This window comes from Cricetulus griseus, chromosome 2, assembly GCF_003668045.3.
Source record: "Cricetulus griseus strain 17A/GY chromosome 2, alternate assembly CriGri-PICRH-1.0, whole genome shotgun sequence".
Classification (NCBI taxonomy): Eukaryota; Metazoa; Chordata; class Mammalia; order Rodentia; family Cricetidae; genus Cricetulus; species Cricetulus griseus.
In genome coordinates, this window is record NC_048595.1 from 393,280,681 (window position 1) to 393,306,891 (window position 26,211).

Here is a 26,211-nt window from a genome sequence, read left to right on the forward strand (position 1 = left end):
ATTTCACCTTCATTTAATGCTTTGTGATAGGATACTTTCAAGGACTGGTTCTAAGTTCATTTATTCTGATTTCCAGTTTTAATCAAAATAAGATGCCTTACAAGTAAATACAATTCTTGCTGAAGGGCTGTTTCTTGGCAGGACTAACTAAAGCAAGACACTATTTTCCTTTTTCTTTCATTTGAGAATTTTTTCTCTTTTTAAAAATTGTTTAATTTTATTTTATGTACATTGGTGTGAGGGTGTCAGATTCCCTAGAACTGGAGTTACAGACACTTGCGAGCCACCATGTGGTTGCTGGGAATTGAACCTGGTCCTCTAGAAAACAGTCAGTGCTCTTAACCACTGAGCCATCTCTCCAGCCCTTCAATTGTTTTCTTTTATGACATCATTCCCCCTTTCCTCTCTTCGGGCCCTCCTGTATACTCCTCCTTGCTCTCTTTCCAGTTCACAGCCTATGTTTTCGTTACTGTTGTTACATGCTTATGTGTATGTACATATATACTTTCCTAAATACTACCTGCTCAGCGTGCATATAGTTACGCACATGCATGTGTTTTCAGGGCTGACAATTGGTATTGGGTAACCAGTTGTTGTGCTCTTCCCTGGGACAGACTATTTCTCCCACTTCCAGCCTTCCTTGGTTGTAGTTCTTCATGTAGGGTTGAGGCCTCGTGGGCTTTCCCCTGTCCACTTGGGCTTGTCTACTGTTGTCTGTGTTCAGCTCATGTTTAGGCAGTCATGTTGGTGAGACTTTATGGGTGTAGTTTCTGGCATTCCTAGGAGACACAGTCTCACAGCAAATGTTCTGGTCCACTGGCTTTCACAATCTTCCACCCCTTCTCCCACAGTGTTCCCCGAGCCTTGGCAGGGTGGTTTTGTAGATGTATCTATTGAGATTATTTTTCTTTTTAACTCTGAAGCACACTTCTCAAATTTTTCTTAGTTTAATTAATTAGTAACTTTCCACCTTTTAGTGTCTCTTGTAAACTCTTCGGAGAGTGTTTCTTTTATATTTTTAGCTATTGCATCAAGTCTTTGAATAGTCTTTTTTTGGAATATCTACTCAATACAGTCTCCTGGAATATTGAAATAGATTAGTTAATTCTGTTTCTAGTTTTTTAAAAGTGTATATATGGAAAATTAAAAATGAAAAAGAAATAAAGTCTGATTATTTCCCAGTGTCAACCCAATGACAGGGAAACATTTCTCTACAGCATGAGTTAGCTCTTGCTGAGTAACAAATCACCCCACCCCAGTGTTTTCCAATAGCAAAAGCTTATTGGCTATAGTTGCTGTGGGTTGGGATTCCAAGAGAGGCTCAGATGTGCTATTTTGCCCCAGAGTCTCTCTTAAAGTTGCAGTTGAGGTGATGCCAGGCCTCCAGTCAGACTAGGGTAGGACCTGCTTCCAAGTTCACTCACATGCCTGTTGTCAGGCCTCAGGTTTTCATGAACTTATTGTCCACTCAGCTTCTTTATAAAGAGAGAAAGGGTGAAAACAATGGAAGTCATGGTCTAGTACTTACTCTGTGTTCTCTCTGTTAGAATCACTGCCTGCAGCTCACACTTAAGCTGAGGGCACTACCCAAAATGTATGGTAACCAGGGATACTGGTGAGATCAGGTGAGACTGTCTCAGAGGCTACCAACCACACCCATTTTCAAAATTACAGGTTTATTCAGAGAGGTAGATGCTTTCCCGTTCACTGTTAAGATGCCATCTTTACCTAAAAGAGGCATGTTAAGCTTAGCTGTTTGTATGAAGATATTTGCCTAATTCTGGCAGCTTCTAGCTGACCACGAGAGGTAATTGAACATATTCCTAAGAGAAAGAAGGTGAGAGTCACCTCTCAGTTTGACAGTTCTTGTGTCTTTTGATTTCACATAACTGGTCCACTAGTATGAAGTATAAAGTTTTTTCATCTACCTGAGAAGAATCTACTTTCTGAAGTACTGAATTATATGAAATTAGTCATTTATGGAACCCTCTGGCACAGTGATTCTCAACCTTCCGAATGCTTTGACCCTTTAATACAGTATCTCATGTTGTGGTGACCCCAACCATAAGGTTATTTGATTGCTACTTCATAACTGTAATATTGCTTCTGTTATGAATAGTAATGTAAATATCTGGTATGTAGGATATCTGATATGCAGTCCCTGTGAAAGAATAATTTATCTACCAAGGGGTCATGACCTACAGGTTGAGAACAGCTGCCTAGTATGTAGAATGAAGTTTACTCTGATCTACTGAGAGGGAAGACATGAGTGGGCCTCACTACATGCCTTCTGGTAGAACCCCCTTTAGGGAAGTTTGGATATGTGGGTGAAGAACAGACAGGGGGAGCACCATTCCATATAGTCATGTCTGTATGTAGTCCATAAGACTCTACCCATGCTTATTTCTCATTACTTGTGTTTTAGTTTTATTGAAGATTAGGGTATGTGGAAATCTAACTGCTGACCCACTGTGGATCATTCAGAGCTTGTTAAATTTTTTCATTTGCACCTTCTTTGCTTGAGATATTTTTAATGACCTTGGGTATGTAGGTATATAAAATAGACATATCAATCAAACATTTAATCATACAGAAGTCATAAAGAAATTTATCTGAAAACATTTATTTTAAAGATGAGAACAAGTTTGCATACTAATAAGATGGAAGTACCTATTTATTCTTCCATCAGGAGTCAGATCTTGGGTGGATGTTTGATACTGCAGGATGTTTGATACTGCATCTTCAATGTTCTCAGAGCTGATTGATATTTTGGTCTAATTGTCAAATGCAGAGAACACCACTTTGCATAAATACATAGTACAAAACAGAGAAGTGTGTTTGAGGCCTTGGAAGTTTTACTGTATTCCAAGCCAAAATTCATTTAATGTTTTTGTAAAATGAAGCTTTAGTCAGCAATTCAAACAGAGTTTTGATATCAAACATTGTAATATGATATAACCCAAATGAATACTAATTTGATACCTACATGCTGAGGTATGGTGAGAAGAAAGTATTAAAAGTCTTTATGTCCCCAAGCTAGAACTGAGATGGAGGCTTCCTCCTTCCTGACAGCTCTAATAGTTCCAGGCTTCTGGGGTCAGGGGAGGTATCAGTGGTCATACCCAGTTATTAATCCTATGATCTACGATACCAACTTGACAAATAAGATGTGCAATAGTGGCACACTATGGTATTGGGGTGACCAACTGCTCTCAGTTTGGATTTGATGCCCAACCTACAAGAGAGTGTATATTCCTGGTACTCGAACCCGTTTTTAAAAAGAAAAACATGGTGGGAAGGTCATACACCCTAGGGTAGAAGTGAATACTCCTATTTAGATAAATTAACACAGCATCAAACTACCTTCTCAATAGTCAGACTCACAAGTAAACACTACTCTCATCCTGAATCAGAGACACTTTTCTTCCCAGTGCATGGTGGTGGATATAGATGTTCATGGCTACACAGGTGCTGAGACTAAGAGATGGCTGAGTGCTCAGCCTAAATAAGCATTTATATCATCCTCTGTAAGGTTCAGGGAATACTGCAGAAGAGAAAGGAGGAAGAATGGGAGAGCTAGAAAACACAGAGAAAGGCTGTTGTCTTAGTTTGGCTTCTATCGTGATAGAACAATGATTGAAAGGCACTTGGGAGTGGGAAGATTTACTTCACTCTGCAGATTGCCATCCATTACTGAGGGAAGACAAGACAGGAATCCAGAAGCAGGGACCAAAGCAGAGGCTGTGGAAGGATACTGCTTACTGGCTGGCTTTTCATGCTTGCTCAGTAGTCTGCTTTCTCACATAACCCAGGACCACATGCCCAGGGGTGGCACTGCCCATGGTGATATGGGTCCTCCCACATTGATTTAATCAAGAAAATGCCCACAAACTTACCCACATGACATTCTGATAGAAGCAATTTCTCAACTGAGATTCCCTCTTCACTGATAGATCTGGGAGTGTGTCAAGTTGACAAAATCCAACCAGTGCAACTATATATCGTCTTCTGGACAAGACAGTCATTGAGATCACCAATTCAACTGCAGCTGAGGATTCCTGCACTGGGTCTACATAAGAATAGTTCATCAATAGACAAATGGAAGAGGGACTCAGAGGGCCTTACCTGTCATTGCTGAACCATTTACAATGGATAGACAAAGGGAGAAGGGAAATTGGTGCTTTCTGCTGTGTGCCCACTAATGCCCTTATCGGGTTCTAATATTCTAATCTATACACACAGATGGCCTTGGCTAAACTAAAATTGTCACATAACAAAACCCAAAGTCATGAATCTGAGGAAAAGATTGGTAGAGACAGGAAGTGTTGATAGGGATGGAAGAGAGACAAGAGGTGTGAGAGAGTAATGAGAGTTATATATATATTATATATATATATTATATATTATATATATATATATATGAAATTTTCAGTAACAAAATTAACTATCAGTCTTTGTTTTCCATAAATTGTTCATCATGTTTCTACCGGAATCAGAACATTCCATATATACAGTGAAAGTCTACAATTCATAACATATAATCATCTCGACTCTGAGCTGAGGTGTTTCGGGCAGTGTTGACTGGCCTTGCATGGTGCAATGGCAGGCACAATGCAAAGTGTATGTGTTGTGTTTTCAGAACCAAAGTGTCAGTGAATTCATTGCAGCATCATGGGTTCCTGAGACTAGAAATACATGAGCTACATTATACATTGGATTGTGAATTAACTTGCATTGCTGTGCCCTCAGAAGCATTTTATAGTTGTGACCTCTGTATTCACGTATATGGCCTCAGACAGAGCAGTTGTTTTCAATTATTATTTTAAATTGTTTTAATTTATTTTTATTTATTTATTTAGTGAATGGTTGTGTGTTTCTGTGTGCACATGCGTGTGTCTGTATGTCATGTTTATGCCACAGTGGGTATTTGGAGGTCAAAGGATAACTTACGGACAGTCTCCTCCATCGTATATGTCTCAGCAATCACACCCAGGCTGTGAGTCTTATGAGCAAGTACCTTTACCCTCTGAGGGCAAGGTCTCACACTGTCTGTAGCCTACGCCAACCTGAAACTCACTCTGTAGCCCTTATCACCTTCAAACTGGAGATCCCCACCTCAGCTTCCAGATTCTGGAATCACAAGCCTGTATCACCACACCTGGCTTGTTGGTGACTGTTTATCAGCTGTAAATCTTTAGAACTTGCCTGAGCTTAAGAAGATGCCAAGCCGGGTGGTGGTGCATGCCTTTAATCCCAGCACTCGAGAGGCAGAAGCAGGCAGATCTCTATGAGTTCAAGGTCAGCCTGGTCTACAGAGCTACACAGAGAAACCCTGTCTTGAAAGAAGGAGAAGGAGGAGAAGAAGGTCTGGCTGTGGGCCTCTTAGCTTCTGATGTAAATAATTCAGAGCCTTAAAGATGAGTATACACCAGGTCTTTGGGGGGACAGGAGAACATTCGAGAATGAGGGATTGTCTTCGTAATGAAGTAGTTCTGAGTAGAGGAGAATTTTGCATTGAGACAAGCATCTTTTCCAGGGTGGTTACACAGAGGAAACCCTGTCTCAACAAACCAAAAAATAAAGAAAGAATCATTGTATGTGTTAAAAATATTTTTATGTGTATGTGTGTTTTGCCTGCATGAATGTATGTGTACAATGTGTGTATCTGGGGCCACAGAGGCCAGATGAGGCTATTAGATCCCTGGAACTGGAATAACAAATGTTTGTTAGCTGTCATGTGGGTGCTAGGAACTGAATTTTGTTCCTCTAGCCCAGTAGTTCTCAACCTGCGTAATACAGTTCTTTAGTACAGTTCCTCATGTTGTGGTGACCCCCAACCATGAAATTATTTCATTGCTATGTCATAACTGTAATTTTTCTATTGTTCTGAACCATAATGTAAATATCTGAAATGCAGGATATCTGATATATGACCCCCGTGAAAGGGTCGTTAGACCCCCTGAGGTGGTCATGATCCACAAGTTGAGAACTGCTTCTCTAGAAGCTCAGCAAGCACTCTTAACTTCTGCACCATCTCTCCAGCCCAATAATGAAAAACCATAAGAACTGGAATGCTATAGTCTGGATCAGGAGTGTGTCTAGAGGCCTATGTGCTAAAGGATTGGTCCCCAGCCATGGCACAGATGGTAGGCGGTGGGGCCTGGCAACGAGAAGTTTTGTTGCCTAGTGGGGGGTGAACTTGAAGATTATGACCCAGGCTCCTGCCTGACTCTCCCTTTGCTTCCTTGCTGTTACTAGGTAGGCAGGTGACTTGGCTTCCTGTTCTCACCATGTCACCACAGGCCCTTGCCCCAGAATGTCACTACCAGGTTTAGTTAATGAGGGATGGAAGCTCTGAAGCCATGAGCCAAATCAATCTTCTCTTATTATAAGTTGTTTCTCCCAGGTGTTTGTCACAGTGACAGAGATCTGACTAACAGAGAGGCCATGGAGAGTTTTAAGAGTAGTTAGTTACCTAGCCACCAGTGTGAAGATGACCTGCAGAGAGGGGAGCCTAGAAACAGGGAGAGGGGTAGAGGGTCAGATCCCTCAGTGGAGAGGGCCAGGGATCAACAAGGCAGCGTGAATAGAGGAGGAGGGGACATTTACGTCCACAGGACAAACAGGATGTGTTGCTGTGGAAGGTGCAGTGCTATGAAACCACTTGGCACATGTTCAAAGGGCGCCGTAGAGTATATATCTTCAAGGGTCTGAAGGATGGTGGGGTCCTATGCCTTCAAAACATACAAGAACTATAGGACCCCCGAATATTTAATCCATCCATCCATCCATCCATCCATCCATCCATCCATCCATCCATCCATCCATTCCTCTCCAGGAGGATTCAAGGTGGGAAAGAAGGGAGAGATTAAGAATGTCCATCAATGTTAAGCAATATTAAGAAATAAGGTAAAAGGGCAGGAGAGTGACACTGGAACCCTGGCTCACCCTGAGGTCTGACAAACCTTTTCTAGGTTGGAAGAGATGGCTAACTTGAATTCCAACCCATATCTTGTTTAAGAATGGCAAAGTAAAGATTCATTTCCCCTTAGAGTTCATCTTACTGAGAGTGAGTCTTGATACCTCAATCTAGGCTAGCCTTGAATTCACTCTATGACCAGGCCAGGCTCTGGCAATCCTCTTGCATCTACCTCCGAAGTGTTGGAATCTTCTAGATACGACTTTCTGTTACAGTCAGCATTGTTCTGGTTTTGTCTGAATGAATTGTGCAGCAGGCCCCGAACAGCCTCTCATCTCTCTCTAGCTCACAGACCCATTTCTGCGTGGCCTCAGACCCCACTAGCCCCTTTATATCAACTGTCTTATTTTATTCATTTCTTGTTCGTGAGTGACAAAGTCACTACATTTCCTTGGTGTTTCGTCTCAAAGGTCTCTCTGGGCTGTGTTGTAGGATTTCAGGAGTCCAGATAAGATGGGGGTTGTGAGAGCCATGAGCTTCATGCTAGGGGTGTAGGGAAAGTGAAGTAGCAGCTTTGTTTCAACAAGGGCCTCTTTCAGCTTTGTGTGGATTCATGTTCCCCCACGCAGACTTGCCCACCCTTCCAGAAACAACATTGTGAACACACTGGCCTTCCTGGTGTGGCTGTGGGGCTGATATTATTCCTGTGGCCCAGCCAGGTCCCATCCTGAGGAACACGGAGCCAGTGTGCTGTGGGAGTTGGGCTGGTGTTGAAGTTGGCTGATTGCTCTTGAGCCACAGCGGTTCCCATGGAGGCGAGCCAGGGCTGGAAGGTGATCAGGGAGGCGTCTGTGCCATGTCCTTCTTTCTGAGTGGCAGGTGTCCCTGGACTCTGTGGATTGCACCCTGTGGGATGAGCCCAGTTATCAGTGACCTCAGGCTTCAATTGTTTAAATCTCTTGGTACACAGTGGTAGGGTTTCAGGGAGGGTGTTTGGGAACCTGAAGACATCTGACCTTCATTTAGCCCTGATTCTTAGGGGAATGGAGAAAAGGGCTTTCGCTGTTTAGGCTGGCTAAATAGTCTGGATCTGACCTTGTGAGGTAGCTGTTGATGGTTATGTGTAGAAATCTGTTCTCTCTCCCCCTCTTCCTCCCCTCTCCTCCCACCTCTGCTTGGTTTTAAAACAAGATTGTGTGTGTCTGTGTGTTTTTGAGTTGGGCCTGAACCCATAGCCATGTATATGCTAAGTTAGCACTCTACCTCACCCTCAGCCCTGTTCTGGCTGATTGAGCAGGACTGCACAGTTTGTGTGGAGTCAGGAAGAGCCAGGCTTCAGTCTCCTCTCAGGACTTAGTGTGTGGCTTGAGGAGACAGCTTGTTTCCCCTAAGGGGATGCTTTCTCAATGCTATTGACATCTGTTTTAGCATAGGGTAGTAATGACTAGTTAGGCTCAGCATAGTGCCCAGCATATTGAACAAGCTTTCGGGATGAGGTCATTGATTTCCTGCAGACAGTGTCACCTTAGGGCCAGCAGGACTTTGTAGAGGAGTGAATCAAGGGTTCTGGAAAGCAGTATGTATGTGAGTCTTAAGACCCGAATCAGAAACATGGCTAGCTTAGTCAGCAAGTGTTTATGAAAATACCTACTGTCAACTGTGTTAGACATCATCATACAAGAAGCAAAAATATAGACTTTCTAGTCACTAAGAACTAACAATGATAGTTGGCAAGGCATGACCATGAAAATATTTAGAAAAAATTAATTAAAAAATCCAGGAAGTTCTGTATTCACTTGATAGTGAATAAATAAATAAATAAAAGCACCCCCTACCCTCAGATGCCTGTGTAGCCTATGCAAGGTCAATAGGTCACTGCCAGCCTTTGACATGGTCTCTTTTGTCCTTGTGGCATTCCCATTCCTGCTTGAGATACATGTGAGAAAGCTGGGTGAACACACAGCACGAAGCGCGTCTCCCAGTCTGATTTGTTCCGCTCTTGGTGCCTTTACCTGGTTGGGCGGCAGGGTGTTCTAGAAGGGTTTACAAGTTCCCTCCCTTCTGTTCCTGAGCTATCACTTTCTCTGTTCTCTCTGGGAGCTCTACTTGCTGTCACTGTCCACTCTGAAATCATGCTATTGTTTGTTATCCCACTGCCCTTCAAGTTTCTTCCTTTGGAGCTTTGCAAGCAGGTGCTTTCTACCCAGAGTCATGTCCTGTGGGTATTCTCTTGCCCCAACACTGATGTGCCTGACTTTAGCCCCACTTGCTTCTATGTTTCCATGCCTGTCACTCCTATTTCTCCCAGAAGGGCTCTGGATAGGGACCCAGATTCTCCCTACATGTCCCATAGTTGTGTGTGAAATTAAGTATTGAGATCATGGGTAAAGGGTGTTTCTTGTGTGTGTGTGTGTGTGTGTGTGTGTGTGTGTGTGTGTGTGTGTGTGTGTGTGTTTAAGTTTAGTTCTACTCTTGGCCTGATGTCTTATTATTAACCAAAAACTTATTAGGCAAGGGTTCTGTATGGGACAGGAATGTGCACAAGTTTGGACTGGTGAATGACTCATTGGTTTTAAGGAATTCAAAAGTGGTGGTTTACTAAGAAAGTCAGCCTGAGAAATGAGGGAGAGGGAAAGGAAGAGAGAAGGTGGGAGAGGGAAGGGGGGTTAGGAGGGAAAGGGAGTTAAGACATCCTCTTGTGTACTCCCTTGCAATTAATCAATAATTCTGCCATTCACTTGGAACAGATGGCAAGGGAACGGGTGTTCTGAGCTGTTTGATGGGACGGGGAAGGAAAGGGACCCTCAGTATCTCACTGTCAGCCTCACTTCAGCCCCAGATAGAGATAAGAGCTCATTTCTAGTAGCGGTGACTGCTACAGAACATCATTGAACTCCTCACTATGTCCATATGATTATAAAAAAACAAACAAACAAACAAAAACAAAACAAGGGAACAGCAACAACCAACAAAGAATAAAGAAACTGCTACCTCATTTAATCACTACAGACTCACTACATTCTGAGGGGTTTTCATGGTTGCACAGCTGGTGAGGGGCCGTGACAGGATGTGCATATGGGCCTGTTCAATCCAAACGTCTTTGCAAAGGCATGCATTCACCTATTTACCTGCTCATACTGACTTTGTCATTTTTTTTTCTCCTTTGTGGGAGGGAGGAGGGATCTTTACATTCTTTGGCAATGAGAATTTGCTTGTCCCTGGGGCTAAGTGAGGTAGGTTCTCAGCACATTTTTGATGAATGACTGAGGAGTACAGCCCAGTTGCTCTGTGGAGTGTGGAGCAGTACCTAGAAAAGGGCTCCAGGGAGGAGGAGGGGAGGGGCTAGTTTCTTGTTCTTCCCTCTTTCCAACCATTTGGTCTTAGACGGTTGCTTAAGGGGGCTGAAGGGGGCAAGGAACAGCATAATTTCTGGATTCTCGTGAGGCAAGGAGAAAAGCCACTAGACTCCCTGGAACCAGCGTGTGAGTCATCCAGTAGGACTTCTTTCTGTCTTTTTATCACACAAACCTATCTTGGTGGTTCACACACACTCCCCTCTTTTTCCTGTGCTGTTTCTCTGCTTTGCCAAGAACCCCTGTCTCTTCTTGCTTACTGTGTGTCAAGATCCAAATGTTTTGTAGAAGACAAAAATTCAGTGACAGTATAATGAAAAGACTGAATGTTCTCTGATGAGAACTTAGCTAACACTTTCCTCACCCAGGGAAAAACTATGGCTCCCACAGAGGTGTCATTATCAGGTTAACATCAAAGAAAGATGTCAATAAAAGCAGATTATTCAAGCACAGACTAATTACTCCAAGTCTACCCTACAACTAATTTCACTGAAATTGAAGAATTGTTCTTTCCTATAAAGTGAGAGACTAAATTTTAGAGAGAGAGACAGACAGAGAGAGAGAGAGAGAGAGAGAGAGAGAGAGAGAGAGAGAGAGAGAATACTAACATCTTGTGGGCACTTAAGAAGAACTGACTTTAAATAAATTGAGAATGAAATCTGGCGACCTTGACCAACATTTTCTTCTAGGGCTATAGCGACCAGAACACACACAGTCTAGAAACCAAAGTGTGACAAATGGAAATACTGGTTATGGATGCTCCAGGTACAGAAGAAAACAGACTATGTGCCAAGTGTTATACTCATTATCTAGAGTACATCAAGCTGGAGATACGAGCAGGTTAATGGAGAGAAAGCCCTGGAGACACCATCCACATCACACACACAGCAAATGGCAGTGGAGAACTAGAACTTAGGTCCTATGGTCTTTAAGTAGTTGTTTACTATCTACCTTGACACTGTTCTTGGCTTTCTAGACTTGCAAGGTTAGGACGAGAGCGCGGATTGAACAGTTATCAATGGGTCAGAGCTCCCCTCTTACCCATTGAAGAGACACAGGAGTGGGCAATGCCCTTGAGGAGCAAGGGAAAAGCTGTACCGGGAGACACTGGTTCCTGGAAGGAATATAGAATGAGTTCACAGGATGGTCAGCTGTGGACTCTGTAATGGGCAGAGATGTGTGGACATAGCAAGAGGGCCTTCTGAGACAGCAGAGAGTTGTGTCTTCCTTCTCTCAAAGGCAGACAACATCAGCTTTCCCATGGAAAATTGGAGTATGAGAAAGGACTCCCTGTGTCTACTTTAGAGACCTATGTAGTCTGTTCTCACTCCTCCTTTTCCAGCTTTGATATATGCAAACGATCCTCATGGTTTCAGGCCTATGTTCTTTCTGTGACAGTGCAAACTTATGCTCTCTGCTGCTGTTTAAACTGACCCATCATCCCACCCTGGGCAACCCCAAGAAACATCTTTGAACAAAGGTGCCCTCTGGAATACACACTTGGCCTCATTGCCTTCATAACCCTTTTTTGTAGAGAATTGGTTTTCTTGGTCTCTCCTATAATTGGTTTGGAAGCCTGTCTGTCAGCTGCTGCCCTGTCACTCAGCTTTCAAGGGTAAACTGTTGTCATCAACTAAGTATTGGGACAGGTGGAACTTGATAGCAGTAATGTGATATGGAGTGGAAGGTCAGGGAATGACTCAGTTCTGGAAGCTTAAGTCAGGTTTGACAGAGGTGACTGTGGGAATCTGAATGCCTCCTTGCAGGTTCTGCAGCAAAAGGTCTTTGAGTGGCTTCATTACCAAAGGCTCAGTTCTAATGTTAGAAAGGTGACCAGTTCAGGACAACTGGTCACACATATAGCTAGCTATCTGCCTGTCCCATGCTGGCTTGTGGTGTGGACAAGAACACTTCTGGAAATTTGGGGGAGAGCTCAGCTCAAGGACTTGCTCCAAGGTTCCGATGCACGGCTCAGGGACAGAGCAGTGTAAGGACACCAGCAAAGAAAGAGGTTTATTGGGAGACACTTGCTTTTCATTTTGTAGACTTGTTAGCAGTTGTGCACATGTTATTCATTGAGTAACACAAATCCTGATTGTTCTTTCCTTTACTTCCAAATCTTAGAGCTACTCCTGGGCCAGGGTGACCCAACCTCAAAAAAGTCCCCTTGGAGTTTGCCGAGGTACTCAGTCCTTCCTGCTTAGCCCTGCTTCGCTATCCAAGGTGACAGCTTCAGTTTATGGAAGGGAAAGAAAATAACCTCACAGGAACAACAGTCTCCTGCATTAAGGAAAGACACAGGCTCTAAGCCAGGTGTCTCCAGCTAATGGTTCAAGATGTGACATCCTTTGTGTTACTTATTTCATCTCCCAGTGTGTGGGGTTAACGCCTGTGTCTTGAGGACAGTGTGTAGGTGACTGCAAATGCACAGGAATGCTCTGAAGTGAGGATGCTGAAGCATCCAGAGCTCCTGGATTCCCCAGAGGTCAAGTCTACCTAAGTGAGAGGGTTGAGAATACTCTCATCATGATGTCAGGGCTATAATGGCTTGGGGGTGGGTGGGAGGGGGGTGCTTTTGTGTTACCAGCAATCTCCCTTCCTCTCTACTTTCAGGGTGTGTGTGCATTATGTTTCAAAGCTCCAATTCTTTTCTTGTGAGGGTTTTGCTAAAGTCTGTAAGCTTAGACTATGGAGTGAAAAAAAAAACCATATCCTCCTGTTATTGATGTTTTAAAACATTTAAGTATTTTGACCTAAACGTTAAAGAACAAAGCCAATTGTTTAACTAAAAAAGCAGAATGTAAATATTTAGGTTAGATATTTGGAGCATCTATTTTCACAATTGCCATACTTCCTTCCAAATGTTAGAGAAGGAATTAGAACATGGCTCTTTGAAAAGCGTGGGAAACCAAGGATGAAATACAAACCTGGCCATAAATTTCCTTCCTTACATTTCAATGAGATTCTCTCACATTGGATGTGGGCCCTATTTGCTTTTTAAGTGATTTCATACTGTGCATTTTAGAAATATTAATTTCATTTAAATAGACAAGGTTTACTGTGAATGAGGTGAAGTGTTAAAACATGATGCTTGGAACACCATACGCTTTTCATTCTGTGCCTCGGAGTTCCTCCCTCTCCGTCTCCTGCAGGTTGATTTCAACTCCATTACCTTGCTTCCCAGCCATCGATCTGCTTTCTTTCCTGGCTCTGTTCTTTCATTTTTCTGCATGCACTTATTTATACATTAATTACCAAATGTTTGTCCACTTTAAATTATGTTCCAGTCACGGTGCTAGGTGTAATTATGTTTTATACAGGTTTGAGCTTTTCATGTTCTCATATTTCTTCATTATTTGACCAAACAATTATTTTAAAGCATACCCTGAATACTAGAAAGAAATTATTACATCTCTATGTAGTCACTAGTAAGTAAGCATCTGCAACTTAGAATGGAGACCTTGATGAGGAAGGAAGTTCAGAGGTGAAAGGTCAAATGTGATAATAGTTAGCAGTGACAGAGTCTGCCACATACCGTGGGCTAATCCACGTACTTTACACCCATAAACTAGAATAGTACTTGCAACGACTATTCATTCACACTCTCTTTGTAGGAAGGGAAAACTGAGGCAGACAGACTCAGTAGAAGTAATGTTTAAGAATTAGGTTAATAGATGCTAGAGCCAGAAATACAATAACATAAACCTCAAAAAACGTTTTGAGAAGATTAGAATGGGAAAGAAATGCAAAGTGCTTAAAATTGAATAGCCTCGGGGGGGGGGGGGAAGAATTGCACAATCATTTCTATAACTACACCACAGGACATACTTGAAGCAGGGTTTCTGGTGGATTTTAATGTTACCCCTAGCTATGTGAGTTTGGGAAATTTGTCTTCCTTCTCTGTGCTTTGGTCTCCTCAGCTAGAAACTGAGGAGAGTAATTACAAAGATTAAATGAAATAGTACACATACATAAGTTAGCATGTCTAGCACATGATAAACATTCCGTAAGTGTTAGCTTATACTATTAATTTTTACCGCATGAGGAAAGGGAAGTGTGGTAAAAGTACAAATTGAGACAAAACCAGATCAAACAAAGTCAGAAATTTGAATCTCAGGTAACTGAAATATCATGTTTTATGAAACTGATACATTTCCCACAATAGGTGATATAGCTTTTCATAGAGCCATGATTAGGTAATGTTTATCATAGAGGAGGAGAGCAGGCTAGAGAGCGGCTGATTCTTTACAGTTGTAGTGAGCATCTTTTGTGTGTCCAGCATCATGGGGTGAAGGGAGTAAGACAGATGGCACATGAGAGAATAGCCATGGTGACTTTTCCCCTTGTAAGTGGATGAGGAAGATTGTGTCTAGAAAAAAGATACACACCAAAAGAGGGCAGGTTTGGAAAGCGATGCAATCATTGGATTAGAATCAAAGTAGACAATGTGCAATGGAGTCTTCTAGAAGGTTCTGTGCGCTATAAGAAGTGAGAAGTACAATAGACTATATGGGTACACCCACTGTCACTAAGAGTTGAGGCAACCCAAGAGACAAGTTTGACAGAGCAAGAGAAGAAAGCTGAAATCTCAATTTTTTTTAAAAATTTATTTATTAGTTCTAGTTAGGGAACAAGCTTGTTTCACATGTAAGTCCCTTCTCCCTCTCCCTCCCCTCACCCCCATCCCTTCCTCCCCCACCCCCAGCCTACCCCCACTCCATCCACCCACCACTCCCCAGGCAGGGTAGGGCCCTCAAGGGGGGCTCTGCAAAGTCCACCAAATCTTCCTGTGCTGGTCCTGGGCCCTTCCCCATGTGTCCAGGCCAGAGTGTAACCCTTCACGTGGGATGGGCTCTCAAAGTCCCTTCTTGCACCAGGGAAAAATACTAATCCACCACCAGAGGCTCCCTGGAGTGCAGAGGCCTCCTTATTGACATCCATGTTCAGGGGTCTGGATCAGTCTTATACTGGCCTCCCCGACAGCATCTGGGGTCGATGTGCTCTCCCTTGTTCAGGCCAACTGTTCCTGTGGGTTTCTCCAACCTGATACAGACCCCTTCGTTCTTCATTCCTCCCTCTCTTCAACTAAATTCCCGATTTCGGCTCAGTGTATATCTGTGGATGTCTGTCTCTGCTTCCATCAGCCACTGGATGAGGGCTCTAGGATGGCATAAAGAGAAGTCATCAATCTCATTTTAGGGGAAGGGCTTTTAGGTTATCCTCTCCACCATTGCCTGGATTGTCAGATCGTGTCATCCTTGTAGGTCTCTGGAGATCTCCCTGGTTCCAGATCTCTTCTTGGACCTATAGTGGCTCCCTCTGATATAGTGGTATCTCTCATCCTGCTCTCTCTCCTCTATTCTTCCCCCAACTCAATATGAAATCTCATTTTTTAAATATCTTTTTCTCAGGTTTCACTTTATTGAGACCATTGGCTTACAGGCAGTGTGGAAGGAAAGCATGGGCTTTGAACTCATACCTGTGTGTCCATATAAATATATTTGACCTTCCCAAATCTCAGTTTAGCCATCTGTCTAATGATAACTCTTGAGCCTCCTACATGGATATAGGAATTACGAGGCTCCAGTGAGATGGGAGCCAGATAGTGTGTCTTATAGGCCATGAAAACTGAGTGTGGGTTTTCTATAGCATTATGATGTTATAGTCCCACCCATAGCTAGGACCTTTAATGAAGAATATAGAGCCTAAATAATGAATAATGAATACAGCAACCTTTTCCGGTGAGGTAATGTTCTCCCTTGAAATACTTTTGCCTCCTTGATCTTAATTCTTCTATAAGCCACTTCCTTTTGTTGACAACTTGAACTTGCTATTGGGGGAAAAGTTGGTTTATTTTTAAAATGTTCTTTTAAAGTGGCACCCAGTGCTTTGCAGGAGTGGTAGTCTCTTCTGTTTTTTGTCACCAGTTATGACTTTCCTGCCATCCTCTTCCATGCCAGAAACTCATCCTTAAATACTTTTAATCATTCTGCTCTGTAATTCTAGCTTGCAAAATAATCTCTCCTAAAAATGTCATCCGGTGACAGTTCCAGCCTACTATGCTTTCAATTACTCACATCCTAGCTTATTTGAAGGCGTTTCTATCTACCTAATTCCTTCAGCAGACAGGAGTAGGGGTTCTTCTGTGAGTGCTGTCACCTTCCTTGGCCAGAGAGATGATTCATGCCCTCCCATACACACAGAGAGACACACACAGACATAGACACACACACACACACACACACACACACACACACACACACACACACACACACACAGACACACAAAGACACACATAGACATAGACACACAGACACACAGACATAGACACACCCCCCCCACAGACATAGACACACACACAGAGAGACATAGATACACACAGACACCATTACTTTTTAAGATCAGGCACAATTCCTTCTGGCAGGCTCTCACTTGAATTGTTGCTTGTGTTGATAACTCATTTCCTTCCGTCTTTGTTAGAAGTTCTAAAGCCCTGTTTCCTCTCTGTTCGCCACAAGGAATAGAAACCAATATGAAACAGATCTTCAGGTAGGGTTTAATTAGTACAATGGGTATTTTTTCCTCTCATGGCATCAGAGTAGAAGAGGCAGAAAAGAAATAGGGATTATAAAACTTAAGCATATGTTCGTAAGCACTGCAATAGCTTTCATCATCTTTCTATTTGTTGAAGCAATATATCTTTTGTATTTAAAATATTTTATATTTATTTATCTATCTATTGTGTGCATATGCACACTATACTGTGCACGCAGAAGTCAGAGGACAACCTTGGAGAATGTTTTTTTCCTTCTATCATGCGGGTTAGAAACGGTCATCAGGCTTGGTGGCAAGTGCCTTTACCTGCTGAGCTGTCTTGCTCGAACTGACTCAGTTTTCCATATACTTCAGAGCTAAAGTGCCCTTCCCTTTCTTGGTCTGTAGTTTACTTTTCTAGGGCACTGCTCTATAAACACAATAGGATCCCCTCCTTCACTATTGTGGAATATTAGTTTAAGATGTGTTACATTCATTCATGCTATGGAATATTTGTTCAATGGTGCAAAGATATGTTGCCTTCTTAAAACTGTGTTACTTTACCTGCCTAAACATCCGATTGCTCTAATAAAGAGCTAAACAGCCAATAGCTAAGTAGGAGAAGGGATAGGTGGGGCCAGCATGCAGACAGAATAAATAAGAGGAGAAATCTAGGGAGGAGGAAGGGCAGAACTAGCCATGGAATAACAAGTAAAGATATATATATATATATCTTTATATTATATATATATATATATATATATATATATATATTTTATAGTAATGTATATAGTAAAAAGCCCAGGGACAAAACATAGTTAAAGAGAAACAGGATAATTTAAGTTAGAAAAGTTGGCTAGAAACAAGCCAAGCTAAGGTTGGGCATTCATAAGTAAGATTAAGTCTCCTTGTATTTATTTGGGAGCTGGGTGGTGGGTCCCCAAAGAGGAAAACAAAACAACAGAAAACAAAACTACACTTCCACTGTAGATTAGTTTCTTGCCAAATAGCCTAAAGGCTCAAAACTGAGACACAGGCTAAATAAAGTTTTATAACACCAAATGGAAATCAGATTGCTATATGACCACCTCGAAAAGTCAGGAGAGAGATGAATGTCAAATGGGCCGCTTCCTTTCAGCATGACAACAATGCTCTCCCTGCCTTCACCCTTACACCCAAAAGCTAATGGAAATAGCAGGATGGCAAATGGTTACCTGTCACTCTCCTGATCTCCCCCAGTGTCTATGGAATATGTAGCTATATTTACTCATACCCCCAGCAGCCCTTGATAAACCTAGATTCCAGAGTTCCAAGCAAAGCTAACTGAGATTATTAGATTCAAAGGGATTTGCCTTTTGGCAGCAGCATGGGCCAGATGATCTTTGCGGATCCTGGTGGAAAGATTAGCTTTCAATGTACTGAATCTGGTCATTCATCCTGCCCATCAAGACGCAGTGCTCTCCAAACACCTTTCCTCCATGGTCCCTTGGCCTCTGCAGTTGGGAGCCCTCTGCATCACCAAGGCTTGACAGCACTCCTGATGGTTGCCTGGAGCTAGAGTTCTGTGCAACCAGGCCAGGGTGCACTCTGTGTCTTGGTGTGCTTGCACTAATTTCCTGTTGCAGGGTTCAGTAACTGCAAGAATTGATACACTTCCCCTTACTCTCCACATCAAAGCAGGGTGGGGGGTGTTCCTGGAAGGAAGCAGGGTATGGTATGCTCATCAACATGCTGGGATACAGACACATAGAGGTCAGGGCCAGAGAGCTAAGGCTAAGCTTGGCTGTCTAGATTTGAGTGCTGCCCCCAAAATCACAACTATGTGACCTTGAACAAGTTATTCACCTTCTCTACACTTAAACTTTTCTCATGTAAAGACTAGGTATGATACAGTGTACTACCTGGAAGAAAGGTATTAAATGAGTATTAATGTATTAAATTTGAGTATTAAATGAAAACAACAAAACAAAAGCCACACAGGTCTGCATAAAATGTTTAAGACAGTACCTGGCTCAGATCTGCTGATACTATTTAATACCTTTCTTCCAGGTAGTACACAAGAATAATACATCAGGCTGCCCTCTGCATGATGAACACCCCCTGTATTCAGGAATGCACAGGAGTGGGCAGGCCTGTGTTTTGCAAGAACCCCAGTGGGAACTGTGCTTGCTGAGAACTCAAGCTTGAGTAGAACTTTGGTTCTTCTTTCATGGGATGAGGTTCCTCCTCCTTTTCAGGAGCCTCTGCTTTGGCCTCAGCAGGATTCTCTAGTGTTCTCTCCTTTGGTGCCCCTGGGTTCCTTTCCAAATCTATTTTGGCAGTCATTTCTGTAGCGACAGGACTATGCCTGTGTTGTTTAATGCTATATCTGTAACTACTAGCCTTTGGCATAGTAGAATGTAAAAGCATCTTTCACAAACGATACATGGAATTCTAGAAAGTGCTATTGGACTTAAGCAGCTTCCAAGAGATATTCTTGCACTTAATAAAATCAACAGGCTGGGACTGGAGGAAGGATTGAAGTGTGTGTGTGTGTTGGGGGGGCACAGTTGTTGAGAACACAGTGTTAATGGAACACACTGTAAATTTACAACTATAGGAAAACAACACGAAACAAAACAAATATGAAGGCTCAAAGTGCCTGATTTAGAAAATGGTCCTATTATATATAATGTTAGCCCAAAATCTTGGTGTGCACTTTAGCATTGACTTTAGGGACAGAGATTGAATGGAAGACTCATGCATAAGAAACACAGAATAAAGACTGCATAATTTTCTCAAAGCAAACTTTGGTGATGGCTGTTTTTTGTCTATGAATTGGTCTGGTGTCTATCGAAAACAAGGCCAGGAACACTATCCCATTGTATTTTTAGAAGCACTTAAGTGACCTAGCTAGCCTGACAACTCCTTGAGAGCTAGGCCATGTCCAGAACGTTTTGTATCTTTGTGGAGCATGTGATAAATTTGTATATTTGTGGAACACGTGATACATTTGCACTGCCTGACTCCTTTCTTTTAAGGAATTCTGCAGATCAAGTGTCCAGCCACAGTGGGATACTTGTTCTAAAACAATCATTAGCCAGGTTGAGACAACATGAAAAGTATTTCTAAGCTTGCCAAGAGTTTGTTCTGATATCTTAGTCCAGTTAGTTTCCTCTGCTCCTTGTAGATGGTGGAGGCAATCCTCATGTCGTACAGGACACTTGACAAGGGGTGTCATGTCAGGTTGAGTGACTGACTTGTAATCCTTCCTGTTTTAGCAGAGTAATTAAAATAGACTGGGAAATCCCTCTTGATCTTTGACTGTGCATATTCATAAAACCTCTTACAGACCAAAAAAGTTGTATGTTACAGATAAAATGTGAAGACATGCTAACAGAAGTGTTAAATTGAGATTTGGAGACATGGTGTGCTGTCTAGTTTTGTGCCAACTTGACACAAGTTAAAGTCATCAGAGGAGGGAACTTCAATTGAGAAAATGCCCCCATATGACTGGGATGGAGACAAGGCTGTAAGGTATTTTCTTAGTGATTGATGGGGGAGGGCCTAGCCCATGGTATGTGGGACCATCCCTAGACTGGTGGTCCTGAATTGAATACAGGCTGAGCAAACTATGGGAGCAAGCCAATAAGCAGCACTCCTCTATGGCCTCTGCATTAGCTCCTGTCTCAAAGTTTCTGCCTGTTTGAGTTCCTGCCCTGACTTCCTTCAATGAAGTACTAGGATGTGGAAGTGTAAACCAAATAAATCCTTTCCTCCCCAACTTTCTTTTTGTCATGGTGTTCATCATAGCAGTAGTAACCCTAACTAAAACAAATGGTATGAACTGTTGATGTTTATAATTTTAACAAATTTATATGTATTAAAAGTACAAACTTCTAATTCTTATTTTTCTTTCTCAGCTAGAGGATACTAAAAGGAGACCATTTTTGCTTTATGGTTAGATTCATTTTAGGCACATTTGTATAATTTTGGACATGTTGCCAGCCTCCAGAGGGAGAAGGAACCTCTGGCATTGGGAGGATGAAGCTTTAGATTCTGTTTTGCACCTGGAAGGCTTTCACAACCTAGTGTGGATTCCCTTAAGGTTTTGATGAGTGGACCCTCATCTGAATATCAGAGATGGTGCACCTGACTTGCATACTAAACTAAAATAATTTGAGAGTCTGAATTTGGTTCAGTTTTTAGCATACAGATTTAGAGAAAGAAAACCAGGCTCATGGCAAACATCCAGAATCTGAGACCAATTACTTCTCAGTGTCAAACTGATCAACCCAGATTTAAAGAATTAGAACTGGCAGGATTTGGGTGGAGATCATCTAGTCTGTACATGACAAAGGGCAAAACTAAGGTATAGAAAATTGAGGGGCTTGTGACTGACTACTGACAGAAAAAGGATTCAGGAGTCAATGGCTCCAGGCTTTTCCTGGCGGGCTGTACTAGCTTGTTTTGGGTGAAGAGCTACATGGACTTGCTATAAAATCATTTTGTGTCCACCTGGTTTTGTCTTCTGAATCCCAAAAAGGGAGGGAACAACAATGATTATTTGACCAGGAGAGGGCCATGGAGCAGAACTGGAGGGTTCAACTGTGGCTCAGCAAACTCAGACTCTGATGGGAAAATACAGATATACAATGCCAGCACTTCAGATCTTCTTCATCACAACAACCTTAAAAATGACGCCATTTAGTGATATGTGTGTGTGTGTGTGTGTGTGTGTGCGCGCGCGCGCGCACGCGCGCGCGCACTCATCTCTCTCTCTCTCTCTCTCTCTCTCTCTCTCTCTCTCTCCTCTCTGTGTGTGTGTAGGGGCACGTAGTATAGTATGTATTTGGAGTCAGACAAATATTTGACAGAATCAGTTCTCTCCTTACCTCATGTGGGTTCTGAGGATCAAACTCAGGTCATTAGTCTTGACAGCAAGTGCCTTTACCCATTAAGCTGTGTTGACAGCCCCATTTCTTTTTTTGGGGGGGAAAGAGAATATATATATATATATATATATATATATATATATATATATATATATATATATATCATATGTAGTTTGAAACCTCTACCACAGCTGGTACAATGCTTGACACTTCATAAGTTTCTCTTAATGCCTTCTAAATTGTGGGAAGAATGACAAAATCATACCGGAACTTTAGTGCAGGCTCCCAAGTAGGAGCTACAAACCAAATGTACCTGTAGCCAACAGCTGTTACCCATACCCAGACTTCACCAGCATTTTAGAAGACCTGGACACTGGTACCCATCGTCACTTCCAATGACACAGATGAGTCTTTTCCTCGTATTTACTACATACAAATTGAATGATAGAGGGAGATTGGCAGGAAGTGGGATTCCAAATGGGAGAGAACTCGGCAGAGGAGAACGGCTTTTGCATAGTGTAGCTTCATTTTCATAGTGGAAAACTAGTGTTAATATAACAACTGATTGATAAGAGTATGGAGGTAAGATGGGTTGAAGCTTGTCCTTATTGCCAAGACTTTTGTATTTTAAATGATTCACTGAATTTAACATTAAGCTATAATTTTTAGTTAGGCTGATTTGATGTAAATAATGCAGAATCAAGGAAAGTATGCTTTCTTTTGTATGCTTTCTCTTGAATTTAATTTCTAGAAAAAATTTTATGTTCAGAAAAGAATGGCAAAATTTTGAAGTAAATTATCCCCCCCAACCTTTTGTGTAAACATTCTAGGTCTTACCTTTGTATTTCTACTAGCTCACTAAATGCCTGGCACATATTAGGTAGTCAGTGAAGTCAGCTACTAGACTAAATGAATAAAGAAATGATGAAATAAGGCAATACAGAAAGGCATTGTGTGTATTTGAGCATACATGTCACCAGAATGCAGATAGTATTGGAGCCTTAGCAAAATCTTCTGGATCTTACATGTATAGAGCCATTTCTACTGGCTAGGAAATGATAATAACAGCTAAAAATAACACATAGATGCTGTGGATTGGTAGCAGAATCTCCTTGTTCAACTGTTAGATGAGAGAGAAATGAACTTCCTTAATATGAAGACACTTTTTTTGGGGGGGGTATCTTTATGTGAGGAGCTTAGCAGTTATCTTAATAAATATAGAGATTTGTACCAGAGGTGGGGTGTTTCCTTAAAAAAAAAATCTAAGTTTGTTTCACTGGATAGTACAAACAGAGAGTGACATGGATACAATGTTTAGCTAGGAACATTGGTTACAATTACTATGCTGTAGCTTCTCAGCAACCTTATGTAGAAGATAAGCCATGTGTTACTGACTTTTTGCTCAAGGGTTAAGACTCAGAACATAGGCCTATGTGGGTGAATCCTTATCACAATTAACAGTGTATTAAAAGAGGAAAAGGAAGTCATATTAGCCAGTAAACAGAGATGAGAAGGAGTACAGCTCCAATCAGAGAGGTTCATCTTTCCTATGCTTTACAACCTAATGACTTGGTGCTGAAAGATTGGGCTATGCAATCTTGGTTGTTAACTCTGTTAGCATCCCTAAACAGTAGCAGGTAAACTGAATGATGAAGACTTTTTTGTGAAGAGCTCTCTCCAGCCAGACAGTGGAAGCGCACACAGAAGATGTTGCTTTCTCAGCAGTTTCAAATGGCTGCCACTGAAGTTGCAGTATGATGGCTTGGGTCCTAAATGGCCCCTGAAGGCCATGTGCTAAAAGCTTGGAACCCTGCTAATGGTGTTTCAGGGATGCTGGGAACTCTAGGAAGGGGATGTTGGCATGATACATTGGGGGTGCCTGTGATGGAGAGGGCATCTCATCAACAGAATGATACCCAGCTGATTAAGAGGGCCAGCTAGGTAGAAAGACCAGTAAATGAAATAGGAATTTGACTTAAACTTTGTTTCTGTCATGTGAAAATTAGACAACATCAGGATCCTACTTAAGATGGGCAGAGTGGCCTACTCACAAAACAAGCATTGGAGGTAGACATTGTGGGTACTGTTTTCTTTTACAAATGACTTCCGTTCTCTCCACCTGATTGCCTATGTAATGACTAGTTCCCTCAGCCTTCTTTGTGAGTAGGAGTCCTTGTGTGATTCAGGGCTACCCAGCACTCTGTGAATGGGAGGTTTGAAAATATGTGAAAATCGCTGTGTACATTCTCCACTTCCCCCTCTCAATTGGCAGAGGAACCATTGGAGTTGCTTTTCACTGCAGAGAGAAGTGTCATTTTGATGACAATAGAGCCATCTCACTGTGTGATTGCACACACCTTTGGCTGCTACATGGTGTAAAACCTTTTAATTTGGAACCTACAAATAGTCTTTTGCATAATACAAGGAAGGAGAAATAATTGTATTTTAGGAGATGAATTTTAATATGAGGAACTAGGCATTCCTAAAAGAAGGGGCGAAGAACCAGGTTATAGTTTGTTCTTTGATCTCCATAAACTATGCAAAACTATAGGTGTTTGTAGGTCTTAAGGCGCTTCCCTGTTAGTCATCTCAGAGCAAACCACATGGTATGGCTGGAAGCACCTGGTGTCCCTTTAGTGGTGAAAACTCCACCTAATCTTATTCCACCGTTTGTAGCTCCTACTCTTATCTGTCTGGTGACTTTCTTCCAATTGTCACAGCCGATGCTTCTGATGGGCCTTTGTGCCTCCTACTTGCTCTGGTTTAAATACCATCCAGCAGAACTCGTGATGCTGCTGGATGCCAGTGTGCCGGTGTTGATGATGATAACTAGGAAAAGGCTTGAGGTTGATGGGCAGAGCCCTCACAAATGGATCAGTGTTTTCCTCATTGCTTTCAGAGACTGGACTGGATTAATCACTGTGAGGGACAATTGTCCTTCCTAGTTCCCTATTCAGCTTTGCCCCTCTGCATTGCACCATGGTTGGAACCATATGTTACCCTCAAAGACTCAGGTTTGAACTAATACATTAATTCTGATTTATCTAATTAAGTGAGAGGAAGATGCCTGTCAGTTGTTGGTGTGCAGCCATAAAGGAAGAAAATATTATATAACATCGTCTATGTTTTAGATCCTGGGTGTGAAAAATTTTCAAACTAGAATGTACTGTTTCATATTAGTGACCAAAACGTTGATACATTTACTTTGCATGACTGGACACTGATGATTTTACTACAGCTGTCCTGGCAAAGTTGCAGAGCACCGGAAAGCCCAAGGCCATGCACAGTGGCTAGTCCGGCTGCTCTGGCTGAAGACAGCCTTCTTGGACTCTCATTCCATGGCTGTGTTCTTGAGTCAAGGGAAACAGCACTGAGATGGCTTCCCCACTGCTTCTTTCAGCAGTAAATTCTAAAGATATTATGTGCTGTGCCCTGTCTCAAAACCAAATGATGTCTAGAGTAATTCTGGGGCATTGTAAAACCATCGGTGAGGGTATGGGGTCAAATGAAAAAGAAGCTGTATAGTCTGCTGGCCAGAAAGCTGTCAGCTTGGTTCTGCGTCACTGTTGGCCCATGTCAGCATCGCTGGCCTCGGTACAGGTAAAAGGCCAGTGACATTTCAGCTTCCTTGTCTCCAGTGTTTCCTATGCAGGCTAGAAGCACACTAGGAAAAAGCCACCTGAGTGTAAAGGGTGGTAGGAGAGGCCTGTTTCACCCGTGAAGAGACAGGCTTTGTTCATTCAGAATTAGATGGTAGAATAGTGAAGAAATGCAATTATACAATAACTGCCAAGTGGTTCAATTCTGTTAATAAGCCGTAATTGGACCAGTGCCTATGAAAAGGTTCCTTGCTCTACTTCCATTCTCATAATCTGAGTTTCTTCGTAGCCTTCCATTCCTTGAAAAAGGCACATTTCAGAAGACATGGTTCCAGAAGGGATCTTGAATTGCTAAATTTCAGAAGTTTAATTTCTAAAGATGTCACATGACAGTGATTTTAACCAATCATTTCACAAACCTGTTTTATTTACCACGCATTGACTGGATGCCTTCTCTAAAGCGATCTAGTTTTTCAAGCACGTTGCTATTGAGGATAAAGCCCCTCATTCTTCACTGTCCCATATTAGGTAAGGAAAGTGCTGGGCAGGTAGGAAAACTGTGTGTGTGTGTGTGTGTGAGTGAGTGAGTGTTCCCCACTCCAACCCTGGGCCAGAGCAAACCCCTGACCAGAGTGTCTAGATGAGCTAGCTGCTGTTTCCCTGCACACCTCTCTTCTTTAGTCATTTTCATACTGTGTAGAAGTAAGTACAGGACTCAGAAAAATGTAAAACTCTACAAATGGGCATTCTTGGTCAATAGGAAAATATTCTGTTTTCACCTTGAATCTTGAAATGATGTGTTTAGGTTCTGTACAAGAATTCCCTAAATGGGCCAGGTGCCTCAGTGGATAAAGGTCCTTACCAACAAGCCTGATGATGGTCCAAACAAGGTCCTGAAGGACTCAGGAGGAAGGGGAGAACTGAGGTTGTCC